Raw genomic sequence first — 16,123 nt, 5'->3', positions numbered from 1 at the left:
CACTGTTTTTGTCATGAATCTGAGATTACTTACCCTTGTCACTATTGATATTGTGGCCCATCAAGACTGAGATTATATTCAATGATACAGTGATCATCAAGTATGTGACAGAGATATCATATGATGCGTCTCTTAAGGGTATGTCGAGAGGGTATATCATCGAGATATTAAAACTGAGACCATAATAGTTATGCCAGGAACGTAGATCTACCTCTTGTAACCTTAACCACTGTTGTTCAATGTGTCTAGTATGCTACAGGGACACTGTTAGGGTCCCACCCTAACCCTCTTATTTATGTAGTAGGATCGAGTCATAGTTATAGTTAAGTAAAGAGTCAATAAAGCCCATATTAATAATTGTAAGTGGTTAACCCCATTTAATGACGGGACCACAATTAGTTACAAATGGGCCATGGTATTAGATAGATGGTATTAATAAGAACCATGGTATTGCTCCATGGTATTGCATGTACGAATCATATATAAAAGATAGAGACTCCCTGCGAGGAGCATCGTGTCTTATTTTGTAATACAGCTCGGCTCTATTGGAGGTTGCCCCCTCGAAGAGGCAAGTGAACATTGCTTTCTGAATAATAAAATACTTGTTGTTGTTTCTCACTGTTCTATGTTCTGGGTATATTTCTTCGTATATTTGGTATTCTGGTATCGTCTTACAGGTTAAGAGCATAACAAGTGGTATCAAAGCGCTTTCCGGGGCCAGTGGGATCTCCATTTTTTAGCAAATTCTTTTTTTTTTGCTAGAGACGTGTTCCGACGTCTTTAAATCACGAGTTCTGTCGTTGAGCGCATAACCTGCGGATTTGGGGAGGCATGCATGCAGGAAATACAAGAGGTGGTCACGCTTGTTGGACTCCCTTGTAACCCCTGTGGGTACCCCTTCGAGTAGTAGCGCATTAGACAGAACCGCGCACAGACTGTCTTCCAAGTACCCTCTGGGTATATCGGAAGCCCCCTAGCTCCTTTGAAACCTCGCCATAGATAAACCGTCGGCCGTCTTACTGCTACAGTACACCGAGAACAGCACTCGGAGAGATTACTCACCCGTATGATAGGGTAGTCGAGTTGTACGGCTAAGGGTAACGTTGATCCTCCATAGTTAGTGCCCTGAAACATTGGGTTGAGTACTACTATCAGACCCTTATGTATATTGCGATCTGTAGCACCTGACACTCCTCGAGACCATAGTTCCCTTCTCTATCTCTGGATCACACATAATCTCTGCCAGATCAGATCTCGCAAGTGGGGGTTTTACAGTAGCAGCCACAATCAGTCCCGCCGTTCAAATTTATCAGAACAGCCATTCAGATCTATTAGATCCATCAGATCCGTAGCAGCAATCTATTCCGTCGTTCAAGATCTCTCCGATCAGCCATTCAGATCTCTCAGATCCATCAGATCTGCCATCCAAATTTGAGTAGTTGTGTGGGTTCCTATACCTGGGCGTGATTTTCGCAGGACTTTTGGCAGCATTGACATTTCGGAGATTCGGCGACTGCAGTATTCCTAAGCAAGGAGTAAAACTCCGTCTGAGACCCCCCGAGGCGCTTATTGGTGACTTAGCCCATAAGAATCAGGACAACAAGCTGAGCAAGGTGGTACCATTCAATTGTTAGTGCCAAAAAAAATTTGGGCAGTCCCAAATTTCAAGTACATCGGATCGGTGCATGGTAGAAACTAGAGCTCAAGCTATGGCCAATGAGAAGATCGACAAACTTGAACAATCCTTGAAAGACATCCAAGACCAGCTGGCGAAAATAACTACAACACTCTCTACGGGCAAGGCGGAAGCCCGCGAGGAGGCGTATATTGGCAATGAACACAGTGAGGGTGAGTCTAGCCACTCTCTTCACCTCTGGGGCACCCACCAACAATCCCGTCCGTGACCACCCAAGCTGGATATGCATAAATTTGATGGCTCTCACCCAGCAGCATGGATAGCACAAATGGAGCAATATTTCAATCTGAATTACATCTTGGATAATGCCACTCAGCTTATGGTGGGGAGCATGTACTTGGACAATGAAAGATGGCAATGGTGGCAATGGCATCAACGTTGCAATGGAAGGCCCTTGACTTGGGACACATTCAAAAAAGCTCTTATGGAGCGCTTTGACCATGACTCTGCTTTTTTGGGTCGTCTCACTAAGCTCCAACAGACTGGCACAGTGGATGAATATATTACAGCCTTTGAAGCCTTAGCTTTCCGCACTTTAGGTCTACAAGATGAGTTCTACACGGAATGTTTTATCAGTGGTCTTAAAGAGGCCATACAAGCTCACGTCCAACTGCACCACCCTCCCACATGGTCGGAGGCTTGCAAGGTAGCTCGTGAAGTTGAACGTGCGTTAGCGGCCCAGTCCAATCGCCCAAATTTCACCTCCAAGGGTCGCCCCCCACAGGCTCACAGCACTACCCAAACACTTAAGGTTCAAAAGGTGTCACCTGCAGAAATGGCAAAAAGAAGAAAGCAGGGATTATGTTACTACTATGATGAAAAATACTCCCCCAGTCATAAATGCAAGGAGCCCAAATTCTTTCAAATTGATGCTACTGATCACAGCTCATCGGAGGAAGCCCCACCACTTGAGGAACCAGAGGAGGAAGAAGAGGACAACCAGAAGGACCATGTCCCTGAAGAACCAGTTATTTCGCTACATGCTTTGGCAGGGATTTCTTCGCCTCAAACTCTCAAAATCAAAGGTTTTATTAAGCATCGCCCAGTGGTAGTCTTGATTGATAGTGGAAGTACACATAATTTTATCCATCAAAGAGTCGCGGAAGCAGTGCATTGTTTTGTACGAGCAATTTCTAACTTCCAAGTCCAAATTGTGGATGGGGGAACAATGAAATGTGACGGCCGCTGTGAAAATGTCAAACTTCAAATGGGGGATTATCAGTTAAAGACCCACATGTTTGCCATCCACATGGGAGGGTGCGACATTGTCCTTGGTGCTGAATGGCTTCGCACACTGGGCCCAATCACAATGGATTTCCAGGAGTTATATATGAGCTTTAAGCAGAACAACCACACACATACCCTCCGCGGACTCCAGGCAGGAGCTCCCGCTATCATCAGCTCACATAGGATGGACAAATTGTTAAAAAAGGGCCATCATGGAGTTATAGCTCAACTTAATGCCATCCAGGTCGTTGAACCCAATTCTCTTCCGATTCATCCTAAGATGCAACAGATCTTAAATAACCATCTGCCAATCTTTGACAAGCCTCATGAGCTTCCACCCTCGAGAGGGGAACATGATCATAGCATCACTTTGGTCCCAAGGGCCCAACCACCAAATGTGCGCCCATATAAATATTCGTTCGCCCACAAGAATGAAATAGAAAAAATAATCAAGGAACTTTTGGAAGCAGGTGTCATTCGTCCCAGCATTAGTCCTTATTCATCACCGGTGGTCATGGTGCTCAAGAAAGATGGGGAATGGCGTATGTGTCCAGACTTCAGGGCCCTCAATAAGTTGACAGTCAAAGATAAATTTCCCATCCCGGTTGTTGATGATTTGTTGGATGAACTAAATGGGGCTCAATTCTTCACTAAGCTTGATCTTCGTTCAGGTTACCACCAAATTCGCATGAAAGAAGTCGACATTCCAAAGACTGCTTTCCAAACTCATGAAGGCCATTATGAGTTTCTGGTCATGCCATTCAGTCTTTGTAATGCCCCATCTACTTTTCAAAGCCTTATGAACCACCTGCTCAAACCATATCTCAGAAAATTTGTCCTTGTTTTCTTCGATGACATCCTCATCTACAGTCGCACTTGGGCCGCACATCTTCAGCATGTAGATCAGCTCTTGCACCTGCTTCGCGAGCATAAATTATTTGTTAAGATGTCCAAGTGTTCTTTTGGCATGGAAGAAGTTGAGTATTTGGGCCACATTGTGGGGCATGAAGGTGTCAGGGTGGACCCCAAAAAGATCCAAGCAATGCAAGATTGGCCTCAACCTAAGACCTTGAAGAGCCTGAGAGGACTTTTGGGTCTCACGAGCTACTATCGCAAATTTGTATGCAACTATGGTCGCATTGCGAGGCCCCTCACTCAACTCCTCAAGAAAAAATAATTCCTCTGGAATGATGAAGCACAACAAGCCTTTACAACTCTCAAAAATGCCATGCGTTCCACTCCAGTCTTAGCACTACCCAACTTCACCAAATCTTTTTGTCATTGAATGTGATGCTTCGAGTACGGGTATTGGGGCAGTCTTAATACAGGAAGGTTGACCCTTGGCCTTCACAAGCCAACAACTAAGTGGGAAGAATCTGGGACAATCTACCTATGAGAAGGAGATGATGGCCATCTTACATGCAGTAGATACCTGGCGACCTTACTTGTTGGGGCGACACTTACAAATCCGCACAGACCATCAAAGTCTTAAACATTTTTTGGAGCAACGCCTATCCTCACCACAACAAAATAAATGGCTCGCCAAAATGTTGGGATATGATTATGAGATAATTTACAAGAAAAGGCACAAAAATATTGTAGCAAATGCATTATCTCGCCAATTTAAGGATGAAAGTACCTTGCTCGCAATTTCCCTTCCCATTCCAGAATGGATTGAAGAGGCTCGCAGGGAATGGTTTTCACATCCCTGGCTCTCCCAACTCATTACTCAATTGCAGGCGGATCCAAATTCCACCAAGGGCTACTCATGGCAGGATGAGATTTTGCGCTACAAGGACAGAGTCGTACTATCACCAACGTCCACCCTCAAAAGCAGCGTTTTGGCGGAGTTGCATTCATCCCCCACTGCAGGACATTCAAGCTTTTAGAAGACGTATGCTCGCACTCGAAGATCATTTTTTTGGACAGGAATGAAAAAGGACATTCTTACTTTTGTAGCGGAATGCGACGTCTATCAGCACCACCAAGGAGAGATCGTCAAAGCACCAGGCACATTACAGGCCTTCCAAAGTCAGGAAACAAGTCAGTCATCATGGTGGTGGTGGACAGACTTTCTAAGTATGCTCATTTTTGCGCCCTACCCCACCCTTTTACACCAACTTTGGTCGCTCAATCTTTCATGGATCAGATCTTCAAATTGCATGGCATGCCCACTTCCATTGTGTCTGATCGTGACCCGGTCTTCACCAGTAATTTTTGGCAGGAACTCTTCAGGCTACAAGGTACCCAACTAAAGCTCAGTACTTCCTATCATCCACAAACTGATGGTCAAACTGAAGCAGTCAACAAATGTCTGGAAACCTACCTTAGGTGTTTCACTTTAGAAAAGAAACATCTCTGGGTACAGTGGTTACCTCTAGCTGAATGGTGGTATAACACCAACTATCATGCCAACACCAAAATGACTCCATATGAAGCAGTTGTTGGTCAACTCCCTCCGTCCCCTACTTCTTATATCAATGGGTGCACAAAGGTACAAGCAGTGGATCAACTCCTATAGAACCGCACAACCATGCTCGCCCATCTTAGAGAGAATCTTCATCAAGCTCAAAACTGCATGAAGCAACAAGTAGATCAACATCGATCAGAACGCCAATTTCAAGAAGGAGATCAGGTATTTTTGAGGCTGCAACCATATAAGCAAACATCACTCAAAGACAAGGGGTGTTAGAAACTATCTCCAAAATTCTACGGACCATATCAAGTACTTCAGCGCATTGGAGAAGTGGCCTACAAGCTAGCTTTGCCACCCACTGCAAAAATCCATCCAATTTTCCATGTCTCATGCCTCAAGAAAGTGATTGGGAACAATTGCAGAATTCAAACCAGTCTACCTAAACTAGATGAAGAAGGGTCAATCTGGCTCCAACCTGAACAGGTCCTGGACACACGAGAACGGCACCTGCGTGGCCACATGATCAAGGAAGTCCTCGTCAAGTGGAAAGACACGTCTCCGGAAGATGCAACCTGGGAACCAGCCACTATTCTTCAGCAGTTTTCGCAGCTTCAACCTTGAGGACAAGGCTATTCTTATGGGGGAGGGCATGTTAGGGTCCCACCCTAACCCCCTTATTTATGTAGTAGGATCGAGTCATAGTTATAGTTAAGTAAAGAGTCAATAAAGCCCATATTAATGATTGTAAGTGGTTAACCCAAATTTAATGACGGGACCACAGTTAGTTGCAAATGGGCCATGGTATTAGATAAATGGTATTAATAAAAACCATGGTATTGCTCCATGGTATTGCATGTACGAATCATATATAAACTAAGATACCGGATTCGTCCAAAAGCCCTGTCGAATCGCGAATCTAGCGAATCCGACACAGTTCTCTGCGGATTCGTGTCCAAACTTCAGGACACGTCGTGTCCTATAACGTGTCCTGAATTTGCAGTGCGTGTCGCGATTTTTGGGACGTGTCCTGTTTTTGGGACGTGTCAAGCCAGAGTTTTCAGCATTCTTTTGTACTGTTCATAAGATTGGCGATTAATGAATCGATTATAAGTTGCCAGAAAAGAAAGGCCTATTCTAGTATCTTCCATATCCTAACTGTGTGAAATGGTGGTTTTATTCTTTGATTGATTGGATGATTTTCTAATGAAATATGGCCTCTGTCTTGAATGTAGTTGCATATTCAAGAGCCAAATTTGAACAACCCTTGCTTCACTGAGATGCTAAATGCTGCTAAAGGAATGCTGCTGTAATAAATGGGATTTGGTTCACTGAGATTCCTTGCTTGAGATTGGCATGGAGTTCAATATTTTAATATCAAAGCAAGCATTTGACGAAGTGGTTGCTTTCAGTTTTTCCTGAGTATAGATGTGAGATATATAACCCTAAGGTTTGGAGTCTGGACAACATTATATCTTTTCATCTTGAATCTGGTTTGCTTGGAGGGAACAGCGTTATTTACAGAGAAAAAAGTGGTCAAGTATTATTGTTAATATTTAGAGGTCAAACAAGCATGATGTGCCACCTTGATTGATTCAGTTTTTATCTGGTTCTTTTGAAAGGGTTGCACCATTTAAAAAAATGGTGAAATCTAGTTGTAAGTTGTCTTTCAGTTATGAATTATGAATCATGATTTAAATTTTTAATAAATTTATCATTTATGTGACCAGTACCACTGACATTTATTTGAATTTTGTATGTACTATGCATGCTAATTAGTAATTACTAATAGGCATAGCTATAGATGAAGAATCAAGATCTATGTTTGAAATCAATAAATTTGTATCATTAATTAAAATTTGTGTAAGAAATATGATAATATCTAATTTTTAATATATATATATATATTTTGAAATATATATTATATATATATATATTTAATAAAATAATATATAACGTGTCCTGTTCCGGGGGGTCAACGTGTCCCGAATCCGACACCACGAATCCCGAATCCTCCGTGTCTCGAATCCCCGTGTCAGGTGACTTAGTTAATATAAAGGATAGAGACTCCCTGCGAGGAGCATCATGTCTTATTTGTAATCGAGCTCGGCTCTATTGGAGGTTGCACCCTCGAAGAGGCAAGTGAACATTGCTTTCTGAATAATAAAATACTTGTTGTTGTTTCTCACTGTTCTATGTTCTAGGTATGGTATTCTGGTATCATCTTGCAGGTTAAGAGCAAAACAGAAAGCACCGAGAACTACATGCCATGACTCCTCCTAGTCATGTGAGATCAATCTATCACTATAATGCAGAGACTGTCATGATTAGATCTATGCTAAGAATGAATAAAGTTCAATCCTTATGTCAAAACAGTATCCTTATCCAAGATCTTCTCTGCCTCATCCATCCGAGTTCGGTGCCTTCAATTCATAGGTATGTCGAGGTGAGATCTTTGCTCCGGAACTTAGATCAATGCTGCGTCGTTATTCATGCATCGAGATCTGGCCATGACTATGCCGAAGGTATCTATCTCAGAACACATGTCAATACTGTATTTATATCTGCAGTCTTCTCTGCTCTATCTATTCGGGAACGTCACCTTCAAATCACAGGTATGTCGAGAGTAGATTAACATGGGTTCTTCTGCTCCTTATACCCATCCAAGGTAGCAGTTGAACCCTAGATTTATCTCTTCATTTATGCGGATATCTGCTCCTTCAATCACCCGAAAATTCAAAGAGGAATGTGAGTTTTTCCTTCTACCTTTTTGCGTTGACCCATACTTGCTTATTGCTGCATGAGGGAGTTGATCTTCTTTACGCCCTTTGTTGAACCTGCCTCTGATACCATGTTGAGAAATTAAGGGCAATGTTATTGTTATATTTCTCTTTCTTAGATAACTGCTTGAGATATTATTTTCTTCAGATTTGATCGATATTATTACTATGTATCATGATCATCAACCAGCTATCAAAATCAGGAAAATCAATCATACACAAGTACACAAAATATTGGCACACCATGCCAGGGCAAAAACCTCTCCAAAATCTGAGAGAAAAAACCCTTGAACTTTTTCTTATAGATTCTGTATTAACGAATTCCAAGACCTTTACAAAAGACACTAGAAAGCCTTCAACATCAAGATGACAAACCTTCCGAAATGTACCCAAGCGTAGAATCCCTTTCTGCAACTTTGCACTGTATGGTATGGCTGCATCAACGTGAAGACAGTCACCAAATCAGCTTCATTTAAACCCCTTCCACCTTCGCTTTTCATGCAAGCTAAACAATCATGAAACAACTCTTTGTATTAGCTTGCGTAAGGAGACTTTACTCTTCCCCCTTCCTTTCCCCTTACCGCTCTCCTTCCATCCTTCCTTACCGCTATAGAGCCCCCCAAGCAACCTACGAACCCAAGAGGTTAGGGAGCCAGGGGACAGGCTTGCCTCAATACAATGGTGTCACTCGTCCTGGTGATACAACTGGTGGACCTGAGGGGTTCATTTTCCCGACAATATCCACTCCCCACATCGAAAATGGTCTTGAAAGGCCTTCGCGAAGTATTCACCACATTCAAGTATAACCAATTTCATTCCTGAGATGGCATCAAACCCAGGAACACCATGAAGAAAGCGTAATAGCTCACTAGTCTAGCTCCATGCCACCGAAAATGTATCATAACCAATTTCATTCCTGAGATGGCGTCAAACCCAGGAACACCATGAAGAAATCATAATAGCTCACTGGTCTAGCTCCATGGCACCGAAAATGTATCGGGGCTCAAGTGATTCACCAACTAGATTCTTCATAGGAGAACCTAGCTGTGAGCACGAGGACCTTTTCAAAGAGAGGGGTAATATATGCCGAAATGTATACTGTCCAGGAGCAGCGAAAATGTTACAGTCAGCGTCAAATGGCGGAAGCACATGCGAGGGGAAGAGAGGCTCTTCTAGCCCTTCCTATACTTCGATCTTCAAGAGACTAGATCTGCCTTATAGATTAAGGCTAGATCTATCATGAAACCCAACCAATACACCTTCACTATGATGCTCTAGCTCAAAAACCAGACCTTCGCACGTGTGAAGACAATCTCGGGTGAGGGAACAGACTTCCTCTTGTTGTGGCTCTCATTCTTTGTCTCGTCTTCCCTTGATCTAGATGCGAGAATGAGAGATTGTATCTTGTGTTTCAAGGTAAGATCATAGTGGCCTATTTATAGGCTTGTATCCCCTTCTCCAAGGAGACATGATCCCTTCTCTTAGGCCGACATTCCAAGCGGATACCATTTCTTTTGATTTCGGTGGGCATGAATTCGGTGGTACATTTCAGTGGTTTTCATCTAGTGATCTGGAAGGACTCTTTAACAATTATTGACTTTACAAGTATAACAACTCATGATTGTCTTTTAAGCTTCAAAACCAACATTTGCGCATGAAACCCATGCTCAAATAATAATAGCAAAAATTACATTGTTACATCATTGGACATAATGAAGACCAAACCTAGTTACACTATTTTCAACATATAATTGTATCAAGGTATCGTTCTATAATTGTATTTATATATCATTCTATCACTGTATCTAGCATATTTTGAGATGCCTTTTAAGAAAGGGTGTTTTGTATGTAAAGTGTGCATGATGAAAAAGCTTAGATAACTGCAATACATGTGATAATGAATCAAGTTGAAAACCTCTCCAGATCTCAACTATTCCGTACACAGGAATAAAAAACAAACAACATGGGCACTTTGATGCAACTTGGTTACAGAGACATGTACAAGGAATAAAAGGCTAAACTTGTAATATTAACTATTTATATTGCTGCTAATTCAATTTCAGATTTTGTATGATATTAACTATTTATATTGCCGTTGATTCAATTTACGTTTTCAATTTCAGTTTTTGTGCGATATTTAATGTCATCCACATGGAAAGATGTTCTATACCATTCACATGAAAAGATGTTCTAAATATAGCATGACTGCTAAAAAATCAACCAACACAAAGATATCCACCACCAATATTCAGACAAAAATATATACATACTTCATTATAAACAATATCAACTACAAGGAAAACAATCTCCAGACTTTGATTAACAGTATTCATTAGGTTTTCCCCCTTCTTCCAAAAATGCTTGTTGTATAAGATTCAAAACCCAAAACTCTTAGGGTTGAAATTGAAACAAAGGGTCAATAAGCAGAAGGGTCCTGCTCAGATTCTCGGTGGGCCTAATTCAAAAGGTCACGATGTGAAATAGATTATCAGCTGAGCGAAGAAAAATTCAAAAAAAATAAAAAGAACATGCAGAATTAATCAAGTCTAGCAAAAATTATTATCATGGAAAAACACCTTAAGGAAGGTGGGCTGAGTTTAAAGGATGAGCTGCATTAGATATACAAAAAGAAAATAGGGAAAAGGAAAAATCATAGACCCTTTTAACACTTCCTAAGGTTCAGTTACACAATACCCAAAATCTCTAAGGACTACAAAGTTCCTCCTTGGATCTACAAAAGGAGGGCTTGATTAACCTGAGGGAACGTATGCTTGATATTTAATCAAGGGTCAAGAATTCAAACGCATCTCACAATGGGTTGGAAACAAATTTGCATAGAGGGGGTGAAAGCTCAAACATGGTCATGGAGGCGTCTATTCAGAACCAACTAGTTAGTTATCGAGGGGATAGCCAGTCTTTTGTATCTAATTCCAGATATAGAACAAGATCACAAACAGGGTTAAAGGATGCCAATATAAAGCACTCTTGAGCAATGCTTTCAGACCTGATCTCAAAAATGTAATGGAAGGAATATCCAATATATCTAAACCTCTTCTTCAAGCTCACGTGAATGTAGAAGCAAGTAGGCAATCAAGCACTCTTGAGCAATGCTCTTAGACCTGATCTCAAAAGAGTGTAATGGGAGGAAAATCCAGTATATCTAAATCTATTCTTCAGGCTCATATGTATGTAGAAGCAAGTAGGCAATTAACAATTCAAGGGCAGCCTTGGAGATTCAACACCTAAAAACGTAAAAAAGATAGTTCTATCTTTCAAATGTGAGAGGCTTAGGATTTGAGCCATACATTGAGTGGCTAGAAGTTCAGCAGAGAGAATTTGTTATTTTCCTTGATAAAAACAAAAGGGAGAGGTGACTTGTAATTTGTCAATCATAATTAGAAATATTCTCTCGAGGTGGGACTTCAAAGCTTATCTCGAAAGTGAAATGGGAGGAAAATCCAGCATATCTAGAGCTATTCTTCAGTCTCATATTGATGTATAAGAATGCATGCAATTAACAAATCAAGGGGAGACTTGGGGATTCAACTTCAAAACAGTTAGAGAACGATAGTTCTATCTCTAAATGTGAGAGGTTTAAGATCTGGCCATAAGAAAAAATACATCAAGTCGCTCGAGGTTAAACAGTGACAATTTATTATCTTTTTCAAAAAATCAAAATAATGACAGAGAGGGTTGGCTTATGAATCGTATTATTCTTGTAATATCTGCATTAAAAAACTAAATCCGGATCATTATTCTTGTAGTATCTGCCCAAAAGAATTTAATCCAGATCACTGTGAAATTACAATGAAGACTTTCGAGATTATCTCCATCTCATAAAAGGAGAAACTTTGAAAGGCCAAGTAACAACGAGGACAAAGTAAAAAGTTCCAAATTCTTCTACTCAATTGAATTAAACTAGAACAACAATGGGAATATCACATGGGAGGCATTCAACGAAATATTTGATTTGATTTGTTTTTAAATAAATGTTTAAAAGACAACATGGCCTATGAGGTAGGCAATTTAAAGTTCAAAAAGTAGGAACTAAGTTATTGGTAGGTTATTATAGTTTGCAAGGAGGCAAGTAAAGGATGAAGAGTGAATATACCTATCTATAGGAAAGGACAAATACCGACTTTTTTCCTACACAACATGGTGAATGTACAATGTATTTGTTGTAGATTGCTCCAATTTTGAAGACATGGCCATGGAATCAAATTGCAATTACACTCTACTAAGACGTATCTGCCAAGGCTTCTTTATCATAGTTAAAAAAGAGATGCACCAAATTTCTGTAACCGAGAATATTGAATGCAGCGAGGTATCACTAGTCAACTAGTGAAAGGTATCCAAAAGCCAAAACCACTGGAGTCTCAAACACAAATCCTTATTTTCCAAATCTCTAGCGCAGCAAGGGGTTGGTGCCCAAGGCTTAGACAACAAGGAAGGCCTATGGTAGAAAATCTCAACTAGTAAATACTAAATATTAGTTGATGGCATCAAGTTTATGTAAAGCAATGTTACCAGACTCGGAATCGGCAATAAATCGGCGAGGCAAAAGAGTGAAGAGTTCTAATCGGATCGGGAAAAAATCGGGGAAAAATCGGTGAATTCAATAAATAAAGATATACATATATATTGAATTAAAAAAACATTTTTCATTGATATTCAATAAAGCCATGTTCAAACAATGCATAATATCAATAGATGTCCAAAATTATGAGTCCAAACATGATCCAAAGTACTAAGTCCTGACTCCTAACCAGTGACTACATAGAACCAGAAGCATCTTCTTCTAAAAGTTTATAAAATACTGCATACTAATCAGTAAATAATCAGTAACTGAAATCTCTTGATTGCTACTGAAATGATACGATAATGGTTTGGTATTGAAATCTCTGACAGAGCACACGCTGAAGCTAACATTGGAGCACACTGCACTCTACACCTCTATTACACTACGACTCTATTACGTGAAGTAAACTGAAACTGAAATCATGCCTCTATTACCTTCTCAGTGTATGAGTTGTGGGCCTGACCAGTGAGAAGTGAGTTACGGACCAACGTTTAATTTTTAACCTAACTAAACCATGCAATGAAAAATGCAAAAACCTCTAAAGTTAAAACCTTTGCTCACAGAGTTGAGGGCTGAAAATCCCCTCAATCGCCTAAATCACAATTAATCGGTGAGTCGCAAGTCAAACTCATGTTGACCACGAGTCAAACTTGGTCAATGCGAGTTTGACTCGCCCAGAGTTGAATCGGATCGTTTGAGGAAAGAGCAGAGTTTGACTCGTGATTAATCGCGAGTGATCGGAGATTCATGTTTCACTGATGTAAAGTCATTAATCAACAAGGAAGGCCTAAAGTAGAAAAGCTTGATTAGTAAATATTTAGTTGGTTGCATTGTATTACTGTAAAATCATTTGACAAGCGAGGAGGTTTGTGGGAATCTATACTTTGAAAGACTTTAAAACAAGTTTTTTATTTAGTTGGCAACCACATCGATGGCCTATCGAGGCTGGAAAATAAGTGCACACTAGATGGTCTATTGAGGATGGAAAATATGCGCATGTCGACACCAGTGCAGAGTTAGGGCTCGATTAGGCTTCAGATTGTCTAGCTTTTTGTGAATGAGTTCCATGGGAAGAAAAAAAGTATGTAGCAAATGTATATAGTAAAACAATGATAACAAGCCACAATATGGTTGGGCAAGGGAACGGGACTTAAGTCTCGGGGAAGCTCTAGTAAATGAATGGCCTACATTCAAGTCCTACGGCACACTAGGGGTGAGTCTTTGCTTTGGTTTGGTTAGCGTAGTTTACTTTGGTGCTTTCACTTGTTTCCATACTCCTTATACAAACAGGGCAAACAAAAGGATTCACTGTGTTGGGCAACTAACACTCTAGTATTTTGCAATGTGGAGGTGTGCTATTAAGCACTTTTCTTTCCAACTGATAAAAGAAAAGTAATGACAATGGCAATATCTTTTGAGAACGTTGGCACATCAAAAAACCAAAAGATTTTATGTGAGGTTTACATATGGTAGAGGAACATTGAAGAAGTTTTACATCTCTTCTTACAATATCACAATGAGACATAATATATAGTTCACTCTCCGTTTGTATCACAATGAGACAAAGGGGTTGAGGAGAAACAGAAGGAAATCAGTAAGCACCACTCTAGATTTGCCTTTGAACAAAAGCTTGACAGGGGATGATGAAGAGAGTACATATCAAGACAAAGCGAATATTGTAGAGAAAAATGCCGACCAACCATGTAGCCAATTTCAATCATAACGGTCACCCCAAATATGAATAAAATGGACCTCCCAATTGCATTTCCTCTACGCAACATGTAGAGGAAGAAAAGCGCATATCTAAGGAGTTTAATAGAAGTCACAGTGGAGGGAGTATTGGGCTCTAGGTCAAAAATGGATTCTTGGTCCAGAAAGTAGACTCCCAGAAGATGTTAAGGGAGTGGTGAAGCCACACCCACCTAGACAAATACAAGCCACAATGGAATAGTTGCTTCCACAGCCATGATTTCGAAACATAAAGAACTTTTCTCATATAAAATTTGCACATGTATACATAGACAAAAACACTACAGCTGACAGATTGTAACTACATAACAGTTACAAAACCAAGTTACAAACAGCATTCATTACAGAGAACATTAATAACTAATCAACACACTGATACTTATAAAGTGCATAAATTCCACATTAAGAGATAACTCTCTTATAGAGAGATCAGCGAGCTAAATGTCAATGAAATATGGTACAGCTTTAGTAAAACAATAACGCATGCCAAACAAAGTTTCCAAATAAAAGGGGGTAATCTTCCTACCCACCAACACTTGTCTCGTCTACAGCAAAAATGCATTCTTGGCTGCATGCAGAACAAAGTCCATGTGAAATACATCTATCGGAACTCACTGTGAATAAAAAAACGCATATGCTAGACAAAATCAGTATTAGAAGTGACATCCCAGAAACACAATTACAAGAGGGAGCTGCAAATATATATCACTTTAGATCACTTACTCAATTTGACCGGCAAAACGGAGCTGCAAATATAGATCACTCTCATTCAATATGAATGGCAAGAAAGAGCTGCAAATACAGAGCACTCATTTCAACTTCAGCCCTATTTTCTTTGCCTTGCTCTGGACATAGACATATAGACAGACGAGATTTTGGAACAGAAATGGGTTTGGGATTTTATTTGAGTTGAGTTTAATCACGCCCTGCGGATATGTTTAAACCTAGGCTCGGGTGTTCAGGTTAAGAGAAGCTGCTTTGTCGTGATGGAGGTTGCGTGAGACGGTTGAGAATGGTTAAAGCGTGAGCATTTATTAGGGAATTTGCATGCGAGCCTCGTGTCTTATGCAATGAATTAACCATGGCATGTAGTTAGATTCTTACTGCAAATGGTAGTGTGCATAAATGAAGAAATTATACGGAAGAACAAAAACATTAAAGTGTCGATTAAGAGTTGTGTCATGGATGCACTTATAATTCTTGTGTTATATAAATGAGAATTTTTTTTCAATGTTTTTGGTTTTTTTTTAATTTAATTTAATTAGTTTAGAATTTGGTAAAATTCATTCAAATTACAAATTTACAAATTCACTAAATGATTTCTTTTAAAAAGCATTAAATTTATATATATATATATAACAGTTAAAATAACACTGCTTCTGCTTGGCTAAGAGCTCGTCTTCCTCGTACGTAAGGAAACAGGTTAACGGCCCAAGACCCAGAGGCATCTGGCAGGAGTGAAAGTCTGCTCCCTTACGGACCACCAGCGGGTTATTTCAGGTGGCGTGGTTTTCCTTGATAACAGTGATGTGTCAACTGACATTCGCGGATAGCAGCCAAAGATGGCTGTCCTCGCTGTTGGTTTGACAAACTGAGTTTGATAGGTTTTTCCACCTTTTGAAAAAAAAAAAAAAAAAAATACAAATCAAAATTTCATTAAAAAAAAATTTTACCAATTC

The 16,123-nt window shown here is 40.1% G+C and overlaps 1 long non-coding RNA gene across 8 annotated transcripts in view; it reads right to left on the bottom strand.

The window, feature by feature from the left end:
* LOC149199156 (uncharacterized) overlaps nucleotides 1-15,422 on the bottom strand; it is a 129,904-nt gene extending 114,482 nt beyond the window's left edge. For 4 of the 8 annotated variants that reach the window (XR_016253247.1, XR_016253251.1, XR_016253246.1 and 1 more), the window contains exons 1-2: nucleotides 15,168-15,422; nucleotides 14,975-15,058 (exon numbers count right to left, since the gene is read on the bottom strand). This is a non-coding gene — a long non-coding RNA (uncharacterized LOC149199156). Of the gene's footprint in view, nucleotides 1-14,970; nucleotides 15,059-15,167 lie in introns of all 8 variants that reach the window. The other 4 variants (XR_016253248.1, XR_016253250.1, XR_016253253.1 and 1 more) reach the window with 3 other exon arrangements.
* Nucleotides 15,423-16,123: the final 701 nt, after the last annotated feature.

The sequence above is a fragment of the Pinus tabuliformis genome, chromosome 2_1 (assembly GCF_031772625.1).
Source record: "Pinus tabuliformis cultivar Carrire ecotype Pingquan chromosome 2_1, CPIR1, whole genome shotgun sequence".
NCBI classification, from domain to species: Eukaryota; Viridiplantae; Streptophyta; class Pinopsida; order Pinales; family Pinaceae; genus Pinus; species Pinus tabuliformis.
This window is presented reverse-complemented; position numbering and strand designations above follow the sequence as displayed.